Source organism: Jaculus jaculus, chromosome 9, assembly GCF_020740685.1.
Source record: "Jaculus jaculus isolate mJacJac1 chromosome 9, mJacJac1.mat.Y.cur, whole genome shotgun sequence".
Taxonomy (NCBI): domain Eukaryota; kingdom Metazoa; phylum Chordata; class Mammalia; order Rodentia; family Dipodidae; genus Jaculus; species Jaculus jaculus.
Window position 1 is genome coordinate 118,567,652 of NC_059110.1, and position 12,266 is coordinate 118,579,917.

The following is a 12,266-nucleotide window of genomic DNA, read 5'->3' on the forward strand; positions in this document are numbered from 1 at the left end:
ACAGCTGAGAGGCTCCGCATCCACCCACAAATCCAGCCTCAAGAGCAGGAGAGGAAGTGTCATGGTTGCATCTGATTTGCCAGGCTGACAGAAGGCAGGAAGTCATCTTTCTTTTTGCTTGTCAGGCTATTGGCATCTAGCAGGCTGGAACCAATGGCAAGGTCCAGTAAAGGGGCAGCTTACTGTTTTTAGTGGGAAAAATATAAATTGACTGATTTGTCTATGTTCAGAACCGAGAACAAGCAGCTCCCCTCAGATAGCATCAAGTACACAGCGACTACAGAACCTCCCCAAACTATGTCAGCCAGCTAGCAGCGTCTCAGTTTGCAATGATGACAGCAACACGTGTGCCTTCCCATCTCTTCCTGGCCCACTGAGGCACGGGTCAGCAGTCTCCGGTGATGCTGGGCAGAGCAGTGGGCCACGGCTCCTATCACCAGGGGAGGCCAAAGACACCCCATCAGCATGGGCTAAGCTGGGGCTCTCGGCAGTTACGTGAGTATTCTACTTCGTCCTGAACTTGTAATGGGCTCACCAGGACAGTTACAAACTGTACATCCACCTATCACTGGGGGACACTGCATTCAGAAAGGGGACCTGTACAGAGGTATAGAAGGGAAATGGAAATAAGCCCTTTCTAAGGTGGGTGGGCTGGGAGAGGACAGATAGCAGTGTGACACCAGGCCTTGAGAAACAAAAGGAAACAGAAATGTCCAGAACCAGAAAGACAAGACATGGTTGTGCAGGCAATACAGCTCCTCCCTCTGCCGCCCTCCACCTCCAGGTGAACACAGTTGCTCAGCCATGTTCTCAGCTTCACGAAGCAAGGCACAGTCCAGGCAGCAGAAGGAAAGTCTGACTGGCTGGGGCTGTAGCAGCCAATGCTGTACTGCTCAGGGAGCAAAAGGAATAAACCTGAGGGCCATCTCCCTCTTCCTCCCATGTAAAGTGCACGAGGGGTCTAAACCCTGCACAGACAAGTGCGTAGTTCCATTCTGAGCAGCACCTTCAGCTGGCCTTTAGAGCTCGCTCTCAGTCTGTTCCAGATACCCTGCAGCATCAGAGCCAGCAGGGATGTGTGGAGCTCCCATAGTGGCTCTGCCTAAGTCAAGATCTCCTGGTGGAGGGACTCTAACTCCGGGAGATGCATTTTCAGATCTGAGTCCTATGCAAACCACACTCCTGATGTCCTTTCATCCACAATGACTTATTGACTGGGATTTCTGGAGTCCAGTAATGACAGAATCATTTGTATCAGACTAATTCTTTTGCCAATAGCAATAATAAACTCTGGGCAAAATATAAAAAACCACTTGAAAATACCAAAGAGCAAACAAATGTAGGCACAAAGTGGAGAGGCTATAACCATGAGTCAAGGACAGCCACTGAGGCTGAGTCACCTGTTGGGCTCCATCACTCACACAGCACAGCGGGCAGTGCTCAGAGGATCAGAGGTCAGCGCTCAAGGCTGTCAGGAAACTGCTAAAAATAATCTTAGAAGGGAGGGAGCAAAATCTGCCTACAAGCTTCCCCAGCCCACGGCTGACTCCTGAGCTACACACAGGACATGGCTCCTGCGATCCTTGAGGTGGTGCCAGGTGGAGAGTACTGGGTGATTTCAGCATCTCTAGTCACTGAGAAGGCTGACAGCAAGGTCACGGCTCGCAAAAGAGGGGACTGGTAAGACACTGGGGCTTTCTGTGTACACCCAAAGGGAGCATACTTTAGTCATGAACTGCATTTCAGGACTATGAGTGACACTGTGGAACAAAGCCAAAGAGACCAGTTCCACAATTAAACCTCTGCAAGTTCTGTATAATCTCTTGAAGAAACTGGGTTACACACTGCTCAGAAGAAGACAATAAAAGCTAGTCTGTCTGAAACAGGCAGTATACTATCTAAGCCAAGAGGAAAAACAATCAATGCAAACAGATTTTAGAATTGGCAGAGGAGACACTTTAAAGTTATAAAAAAAAATTCTGAATACGGATTGGGAGATAAGCATTTTTGTAACAGTGAAAATAGAGAATAAAAACAAGAACATCTCACTTTAAAATATTGAGGGAGCTTCCGGTTAAGATGGCGGCGTAGGTACCACGCCAAAGCTGCCTAGGGGGGAAAAAGACCAAAAAAACTCAGCAAAATACACACTTTTACTAAAAAGTGAGGTGTATAGGAAATTGAGGCGGCAGCGGAGAAGTAGAAGAGTTATAGAACATCCAGAGCCTGCACAGGCGGGAAAAGCGGCTCCGGCAGCTCGGCCAACCGCCGCAGCCGCGGCGCAGCAGAAAGCCGCCAGACTCTTGGCTCGAGCCGCAGGAAAAGCCAGGTGCGGGATTTTCCCCTTACACCGCGCTCTCCGCAACTCGGGAAACGTGAGGGGAGAGCGGCAGCGAGCAGCGGAGGAGCAGACCGCGAGGTAGAAGAACGCGTGGAGCAGCGAGAGATCCAGAGCAGCCGCAGCTCCCTCCCCTCCCCCAACGCCTGAACCCAGCTCCAGCGAACACAGCAGCGGCCCGGGACCCGGCCACGCCAACTTGGGCTGACAGCGGGACCCAAGCAGGAGCAGAGTTCGGCAGCAACTTCAGCGGCTCCAGCACCGGTACCAGCGGCCCCAGCAGCAGTGGACCCAGGAGCGGCAGCGGCGGCAGATCCCGCAGCAGCGGCTTTGGGGGGAGCAGCGGCGGTGGACACGGCAGCGGCAGCTTCAGCAGCGGTGGTGGCTCTGGTGGTGGCAGCTACGGCAGCAGCAGAGGCAGCAGCAGCGGCTTGGTTTGCCCCGTAGGAAAAGCAAGTGCCCAGCTCCAGAAATCAGAACAGCAGCCCGACGACCCAGGCAGCAACTTGACTGAGACCAAAATCACCCAAGGTAACTGGGATTGCACCAGGGAAGGGTCTCACTTGGTCACAAGCTGACTTGGATCACTCAACAGACAAGAAATCTAAACCTCTTTGTTGATAGAGGATCTGGTCATTATAATAACTACTCTTGCATACATACTCGGGGCTGTTTTTGATTGAATGTGTACAGTGTTTAGTTAAATTTTAGAATCTACCTGTATTTTATTCCACTCAGCCTGCTTGAATACTCCTATAGCAGGGAAACTCAACCCCTAAGAACATCTTTGTAGATACTCTGAGAGTCTTAAGAGCCACACCTAATACCTTAAGGTCCTACCCTGAAAATATATTACATCAAATCAATTGATACAGCTAAGAATACACAGCTAGCTAGAAAATCCAAGCATTAACTTAATCCAAGATGCAAAAATATATACATTATAACACAAGAAACACTAAAAAGCAAGACGATATAAATCCACCTAAAAGTATTAATGCATCAGAAATGTACTCCAGTGAGAAAGAGTTAGAGGAAATGCCTGAGAAAGAGTTCAAAAGAATAATTATAAATATGTTCAAAGAGGTCAAAGAACACATGAAAACAATCAAAGAAGAAATCAAAGAGGAAATCAAAGAGGAAATCAAAGGAATCAAAGAAGAGGCAGGACACCAATTTAATGAAATAAAGAAGGCAATACAAGACATAAATAGGGAAATAGAAATAATAAAGAAAAACCAGTCAGAATTACTAGCAATGAAGAACACAGTTAATGAAATAAAAAACTCTGTAGAAAATCTCACCAGTAGGATGGATGAGGGAGAGGACAGAATATCTAAGCTAGAAGACCAGGTGGCAGACCTAATGCAGTCCAACAAAGAGAAAGACAAACTTATAGAAAAGCATGAGTGGGAATTTCAAGATATTCGGGACACTATGAAAAGATCCAATATAAGAATTCAGGGCATAGTAGAAGGAGAAGAACTCCACTCCAGAGGCATAGTAGGCATCTTCAACAAAATCATAGAGGAAAATTTCCCCAAAATTGGGAAAGAGGTGCCAATACAGTTACAGGAAGCCTTTAGAACCCCAGCCAGACAAAACCCAGAAAGAACCTCTGCTCGCCATATTATAATCAAACTTCCAAACACACAAACCAAAGAAAAAATATTGAAAGCAGTTAGAGAGAAAAATCAAGTTACCTACAAAAGCAAGCCCATCAGGATTACAGCAGATTATTCAACACAAACTTTTAAAGCCAGAAGGGCTTGGAGTGATATATTCCAAGTTCTGAAAGATAACAACTGTCAACCAAGGTTACTTTATCCTGCAAAGTTATCCATTCAAATAGATGGAGAAATAAAGACATTCCATGACAAAAGCAGGTTAAAGGAGTATTTGAAGACAAAACCAGCTCTACAGAAAATACTTGATAGAATCCTCCATGCTGAACAAAAGGAAAAGCACACATAGAAGGAACCTAGAAAAAACAAGCTATACTCAAATACCAGTTAACAGAAGAGAGCACAGGTAGAACCAGTAACACACACACACACACAAAAATGGCAAACATAAATACACACCTTTCAATAATATCTCTTAATATCAACGGTCTCAATGCCCCAACGAAAAGACATAGATTTGCAGACTGGGTTAAAAAGCAGGATCCTACAATTTGTTGTCTCCAAGAAACTCACCTTTCTTCAAAGGATAGACATTATCTTAGGGTGAAAGGTTGGAAGACGGTGTTTCAAGCAAATGGGCCTAGAAAACAAGCAGGGGTTGCTATCCTAATATCAGACAGGGTAGACTTTAGTCCGATGTTAGTCAAGAAAGATGAGGAAGGTCACTTTATATTGATTAAGGGCACACTCCAACAGGAGGACATTACAATCCTAAACATATATGCACCTAACATGGGGGCTCCCAAATTCGTCAAACAAACACTATTAGAACTAAGGTCACAGATAACACCAAACACAGTGGTGGTGGGTGACTTTAACACCCCACTCTCATCAATTGACAGGTCATCCAGGGAAAGAATAAACAGAGAGGCATCTGGACTAAATGAGGTCATAGAAGGAATGGACCTAACAGATATATACAGGACATTTCATCCAAAGGCTGCAGAACATACATTCTTTTCAGCAGCACATGGAACATTCTCTAAGATAGACCATATATTAGGACACAAAGCAAATCTTAACAAATTCAGGAAAATTGAAATAATTCCTTGCATTCTATCTGACCACAATGGAATTAAACTACAAATCGGTAGCAAGAAAGGCTATAAAGCATACACAAAATCATGGAAACTAAACAATACACTACTAAATGATGAGTGGGTCAATGAAGAAATCAAAAAGGAAATCAAAAAATTTATAGAGTCAAATGATAATGAGAACACAACATACCAAAATCTCTGGGACACAATGAAGGCAGTTCTAAGAGGTAAATTTATAGCCTTAAGTGCCTATATTAAGAAATTAGAAAGGTCGCAAGTAAATGACCTAATGCTTCGCCTTAAAGCCTTGGAAAAAGAAGAACAAGGCAAACCAAAAATTATTAGATGGGAAGAAATAATAAAGATTAGGGCAGAAATTAATGAAATAGAAACAAAAAGAACAATCCAAAGAATTAATGAAACAAAGAATTGGTTCTTTGAAAGGATAAACAAGATTGATAAACCCTTAGCAAATCTGACCAAAAGAAAGAGAGAAGAGACACAAATTAATAAAATCAGAGATGAACAAGGTAACATCACAACAGATTCCAGAGAAATTCAAAAAATTATAGGGACATAGTATAAAAGCATACACTCCACAAAGTATGAAAATCTGAAAGAAATGGATGATTTCCTTGATCTATATGACCTACCTAAATTAAATCAAAATGAGATTAATCACTTAAATAGACCTATAACAAACATGGAGATCCGAGCAGTTATCAATAATCTCCCAACTAAAAAAAGCCCAGGCCCGGATGGATTCACTGCTGAATTTTACCAGACTTTTAAGGAAGAGCTAACACCATTGCTTCTTAAGCTTTTCCAGGAAATAGAAAAAGAAGGAATCCTACCAAACTCCTTCTATGAGGCCAGCATCACCCTGATACCAAAACCAGGCAAAGATAGAACAAAAAAAGAAAATTACAGACCAATCTCCCTCATGAACATAGATGCAAAAATTCTCAACAAAATATTGGCAAACAGAATACAAGAGTATATCAAAAAGATCATTCACCCTGACCAAGTAGGCCTTATCCCAGAGATGCAGGGATGGTTCAATATACGCAAATCTATAAATGTAATACATTACATAAACGGGTTGAAGGACAAAAATCACATGATCATCTCATTAGATGCAGAGAAAGCATTTGACAAAATCCAACATCCCTTCATGATAAAAGTCCTACAGAGACTGGGAATAGAAGGAACATATCTCAATATAATAAAGGCTATTTATGACAAGCCTACAGCCAACATATTACTAAATGGGGAAAAACTGGAAGCTTTTCCACTAAAATCAGGAACAAGACAAGGGTGTCCACTGTCCCCACTTCTATTTAATATAGTTTTGGAAGTCTTAGCCATAGCAATAAGGCAAGAGACACACATAAAAGGGATACAAATTGGAAAGGAAGAAATCAAGTTATCATTATTTGCAGATGACATGATTCTATACATAAAGGACCCTAAAGACTCTACTAGCAAGCTGTTAGAGCTGATCAAAACCTACAGCAATGTAGCAGGATACAAAATAAATACACAGAAATCAATAGCCTTCATATATGCTAACAACAAACACACAGAGGATGAAATCAGAGAATCACTCCCATTCAAAATTGCATCAAAAAAAATAAAATACCTTGGAATAAACCTAACCAAGGAAGTAAAGAATCTATACAATGAGAACGTTAAAACACTCAAGCGAGAAATTGCAGAAGACACTAGAAAGTGGAGAAACATCCCTTGTTCCTGGATTGGAAGAATCAATATCATGAAAATGGCAATCTTACCTAAAGCAATCTACACATTTAATGCAATCCCTATCAAAATTCCAAAGGCTTTCTTCATGGAAATAGAAAAAACAATCCAAAAATTCATTTGGAATCACAAAAAACCTTGAATATCTAAAATAATACTGAGCAACAAAAAAGAGGCTGGTGGTATCACCATACCTGATTTTAACCTATACTACAGAGCCAGAGTAACAAAACAGCATGGTACTGGCACAAAAACAGACATGTAGATCAGTGGAACAGAATAGAGGACCCAGATGTAAGCCCAAGTAGCTAGATATTCGATAAAAATGCCAAAAATACTCATTGGAGAAGAGACAGCCTCTTCAGCAAATGGTGTTTTGAAAACTGGATAAATATCCGCAGAAGGATGAAAATAGATTCTTCTCTCTCGCCATGCACAAGAATTAAGTACAAATGGATTAAAGACCTTAACATCAGACCGGAAACTTTGAAACTGCTAGAGGAAAAAGTAGGGGAAACCCTTCAACATATTGGTCTTGGCAAAGACTTTCTGAATACAACCCCAATTGCTCAGGCAATAAAACCACAGATTAACCACTGGGACCTAATGAAATTACAAAGATTTTGCACCGCAAAGGACACAGTGAAAAAAGCAAAGAGGCAACCTACAAAATGGGAAAAAATCTTCGCCAGCTATATATCTGATAGAGGATTAATATCTAGGATATACAAAGAACTCAAAAAGTTAAATAATAAGGAATCAAACAAGCCAATCAAAAAATGGGCTATGGAGCTAAATAGAGAGTTCTCAAAGTAAGAAATACGAATGGCATATAAGCATCTAAAAAAATGTTCTACGTCACTAGTCATCAGGGAAATGCAGATTAAAACTACATTGAGATTCCATCTCACTCCTGTCAGATTGGCCACCATCATGAAAACAAATGATCATAAATGTTGGCGGGGATGTGGAAAAAAAGGAACCCTTCTGCATTGCTGGTGGGAATGCAATCTGGTCCAGCCATTGTGGAAAACAGTGTGGAAGTTCCTAAAGCAGCTAGAGATTGATCTACCTTATGATCCAGCTATAGCGCTCCTAGGCATATATCCAAAGGACTCATCTCATTTCCTTAGAAGTACATGCTCAACCATGTTTATTGCTGCTCAATTTATAATAGCTGGGAAATGGAACCAGCCTAGATGTCCCTCAACAGATGAGTGGATAATGAAGATGTGGTACATTTATACAATGGAGTTCTACTCAGCGGTAAAGAAAAATGAAGTTATGAAATTTGCAGAAAAATGGATGGACCTGGAAAGTATTATACTAAGTCAGGTAACCCAGGCCCAGAAAGCCAAGCGCCACATGTTCTCTCTCATATGTGGATCCTAGCTACAGATGACTGGGCTTCTGCGTGAGAATGAAAATACTTAGTAGCAGAGGCCAGTAAGTTGAAAAGGAGACATAAAGGGTGGAGAAAGGAAGGGAGGAGGGTACTAAATAGGTTGGTATTGTATATATGCAACTACAATGAATATAATGGGGAGGTAATATGATGGAGAATGGAATTTCAAACGGGAAAGTGTGGGGGTGGGGAGGGAGGGAATTACCATGGGATATATTTTATAATCATGGAAAATGTTAATAAAAATTAAAAAAAATAAAATAAAATAAAATATTGAGGGAATGGTTACTGCATCAATAAGCCACTGAAACCCAGGCTTCCCTCGGCCACTACTATCAGTTCTCTGCAGCAAAACCCCTACTGACTGCTTCTCTCTACCTTCTCAACAGAGTAACTGGACAATGAAAGGCCAAAAATTAGGCATGAGTAGGTGTAACAATGGCCTAAATGAGCCATAAAACTGTGGAAATAGTTACAATAAAGAGCAAAACATGCCGAGCTTATAGCTCTCACTTGGAAACACAGCACTGGGAGCCTGAGGCAGGACGATCGCCACACACCCCAAACCAGCCTCAGATACAGACTGAGCGTGACAGACTGTCAAAACCACCAGCAGACACGACTTTAGTGCTCACTTCTCAGCAGCTGTTGTATGTACTTCACAGGAACTGGGTTCTTAGTTATGTTGAGAGGAGTTATCCATAAAGAGAACATCTGTAAATTAGGAACACTCCAGTCATGTTTACAAATATGGTGGTTGTAAAAAGTGGTGTGCCCCTTTAGTTCCAGCTATTTGGGAGGCTGAGGCAGGAAGATGGCCCAATCCCAAGAGTTTTGGACCAGCCCAGGCAAACATAGTGAAACCCATTTCAAAAATGAGAACAGAGACTTCTGGTTAAAATGGTGGAATAGTAGACATGCCCAAAACAACAGGGGAGCATATATACAAGATTCCAAAAAATAATCCCTTCTCCCTCATTCTCCCAAACCATGAGGGTCTATGGCAGAGAAAACTAAAGAGATTCAAGATCCATCAACACAAGAGGAAGAGACAGCCAGCCGACTGCCTACCATAAGACGTGCCACCTCTACCACATCTGCTGAGGCCCAAAAGAAATTGCAGAGAAAGCAGTGACCCAAGTATTGTTTCCAATACTAGCCTGACAACCCGCTCCAGGAAAAGGCAACAGGCACTGTGGTTGATCAAAGCACACTGAATCAGAAACTCAGAGGCTACAGAGAACTCAACACTAAACCAGACTGCTCACAGACCCAATAAGGCTTAAGGACCATTGCAAATGAACTCTAGATGTGTGCGCCCCTTGTACATCTGGCTTATATTGGTCCTGGGGAATTGAACCAGTCTCCTTTGGCTTTGCAAGTAAGTACCTTAACCACTAAGCCATCTCTCTAGGACCCCTCTTTTTAACGAGAGAGAGAGAGAATATTGGCACTCCAGGGCCTTGAATCACTGCAATCAAACACCAGACGTGTGTGCAACCTTGTGTGTCTGGCTTATGCGGGATCTAGGGAATTGAACATGGGTCCTTAGGCTTCTTGGGCAAGCACTTAAGCATTAAACCATCTCTCCAGCCCATTTCCTTTTCTGCACTAGAAATGGTGCTGTGTGTGTGTGATTAGCCTGTTAGTCATAGGGTTGGCTTAAGGAATAATGAAGTAAAGTCCATGCAACCCTTCCCGATCAGAGAACAGGACACTGCCCAAACCTAAAAGTCCCATATGTCCTGTGAACCCCTAGCAACCCCCGCCCCAAGGCTCTGCCAAGGCAGCACTATTTCATGGCATCGATCTGCATGCACTCCTTCTCTAGTTATGGCTTATGGCCGCTCAGTGGATGTTTAGCACTGTTCTTCGCAAGGCTGAATGCAGCTCACACACCGATGATGAAACCTGCCTTTCTTAGTAGCAGGCAGGCCTTCCACTTCACCTTCTCAGCCAACTGCCACATGGACTAGCACTTCAGAGCAGCCTGTGCAGGAATGAGTCAGTCCTCAGGACAGGGTATCCCTTGGGTTATGGGGGCACTGGAGCCTGAGGGCACCAAGTAGGTAAGGACTTCATTTGTGTTTTTATGAGATACCTTTTATCCTTTGACCTGTTGAGATGACCTGTATTAACAGATGGCTGGACAGGAAATCATGTGTGACTCTGGCATGGTTCTCACTTGCTCAGGTTTAATGACTAACGCTTGGCTGGGCACATGGTGCTGAGGACAGAATACACACGTGTGCTGAATGTATTGGGATTGGCATTCTAGTTATCATAAGTTTTAAAAGATGCAAGAGTTACACATGTAGAAAAATGGAATGTATTTAAAGGCTGTTTTGCTACCACTGTTCTCTTTCAAGAATAATTATCCACATGGATCCTTGCAGTTTTATTGTTGGTATCTCATTATTTATTTTTCATTATTTTCCATTTCCTACAGTACCCATTCTACTGACACGAGGTTTTAAAAAAGTCTAAATGTTACAACTCCATTACTGGATATCACGAAGCTCTTGCTTCTTTGCTGGTGCTCTCTCTCCACCTTTGTGACTGCTTACCACCTCAGCATGACTTGTTCCTCAAAGGGCCCTTTCCTGTTGCTTCACTGAGGGGACGCCAGATGCCCAAGCCTCACAGGTGCTTCCCTGCTCTGCCACCTCCTTCTGGAGCCAGAGCTCTCCCACAGCTCTCTCACCCCAAGCTTGCTCTCCTGGACTCATCCTGGAATAAAAGTAATATGGGAATGACTCGCTGGCTCTGCAGTGTGAGCATTCTATGCATACTGAAAACAGGTGGGCCTGGCACAGAAGCCACAGGGTGCCAATGTGGCTAGGATGTCCCTTCAGCACTGCTTTGGCACTGTGAGGGGCATTACATTGTCCTCTGGCCTTACCATCAGCAAGTGGAAGGTCTTGGGCTATGTTCATGTGCTTTCTCGTTTGGGCCATTTTCAGGGGCACCAGCACCTTGGGTCTTGTGCACTTCGATGTTACAGGCCCTGATCTAGCAGATGTCCTTCAAGTTCAAGGCATATTACTGGCATGCTTCCCCATCTCCAGCCAGCATCATGCCTTCCCTTTGATCCCACCCTGTTCATTTCTACCAGTTTTGTGGCACCATCTTTTAAGAACCTGCTTATTGACTATCCGGATACCACAGGGTGTCCTGAGGTGGCTCTGTTCACACTAGGTGCCAGTTGCAAATCAAGGCCATCTGTGCCTCTGGCTGTCAGTCAGGGGCTTCCTTCCATTCTCCTCCTCAGAATCAATAAGCTTGCACAATGCAGAGCTAGAACTCAGGGAAGCCCTTTTCTGATGTCTGTGATGCCCAGGACAAGGGGCAGTAAGAACTGTGATTCCTCCTTGCACTTTTGGTCTTCAGCACCTGTAGGTGCTCCCTATCCAGAAGCTTCCTGGGCATCCCACCCTCAGCCACCAAGTTTTACTTAGTGTACAAAGTGATGGCTGCATCCATGGGCTCTTCATACATGCTTACTGTGCATTGCAGGTGCCAGTCCTGACCCCCTCTCTTGTCCCCTTTTCCCCAAAGCGCCTCCTCTTACTTTCAGGCTCTATACACACATTTAAAACCTATATTCTACATACGAGAGAAAACATGAAATTTGTCTTTCTGAACAGGCTTATCTGGCTTAACATGATGATCCCAGTTCTACCCTTTCCTTGCAAATGACATAATTAAGTTCTTCTTCATGGCTGAGAAAAATGCTCCACTGTGTGTGCGTATGTATTGCCCTTATCCATTTATTTGTTGAAAGGCATCTACTTTGATTCTTACCTTGGATTTTGTGAACAGTTCTTCAATAAGCATGGGTGTGCACATATTTCTGTGGGATGCCAACTTAAGAGGCCCTTGGGTATATGCCTGAGGGGACAGTTATGCCATATGGCAGTTCTATTGTAGTTTCTTGAGGATCCACAGTGGCTGCACTAGTTTTCACTCTCCATGCCTTCCCTCCCTAGTCACAAGTAACAGTTCTTCTTCCCTGTATCCTCACTCGTAGTTTTCTT

The 12,266-nt window shown here is 43.3% G+C and overlaps 1 protein-coding gene across 4 annotated transcripts in view; it reads right to left on the bottom strand.

Annotated features, from left to right (window-relative positions):
• Rptor (regulatory associated protein of MTOR complex 1) overlaps positions 1–12,266 on the bottom strand; it is a 351,571-nt gene that overhangs the window by 138,835 nt on the left and 200,470 nt on the right. The gene's annotated exons all lie outside the window — the stretch shown is intronic.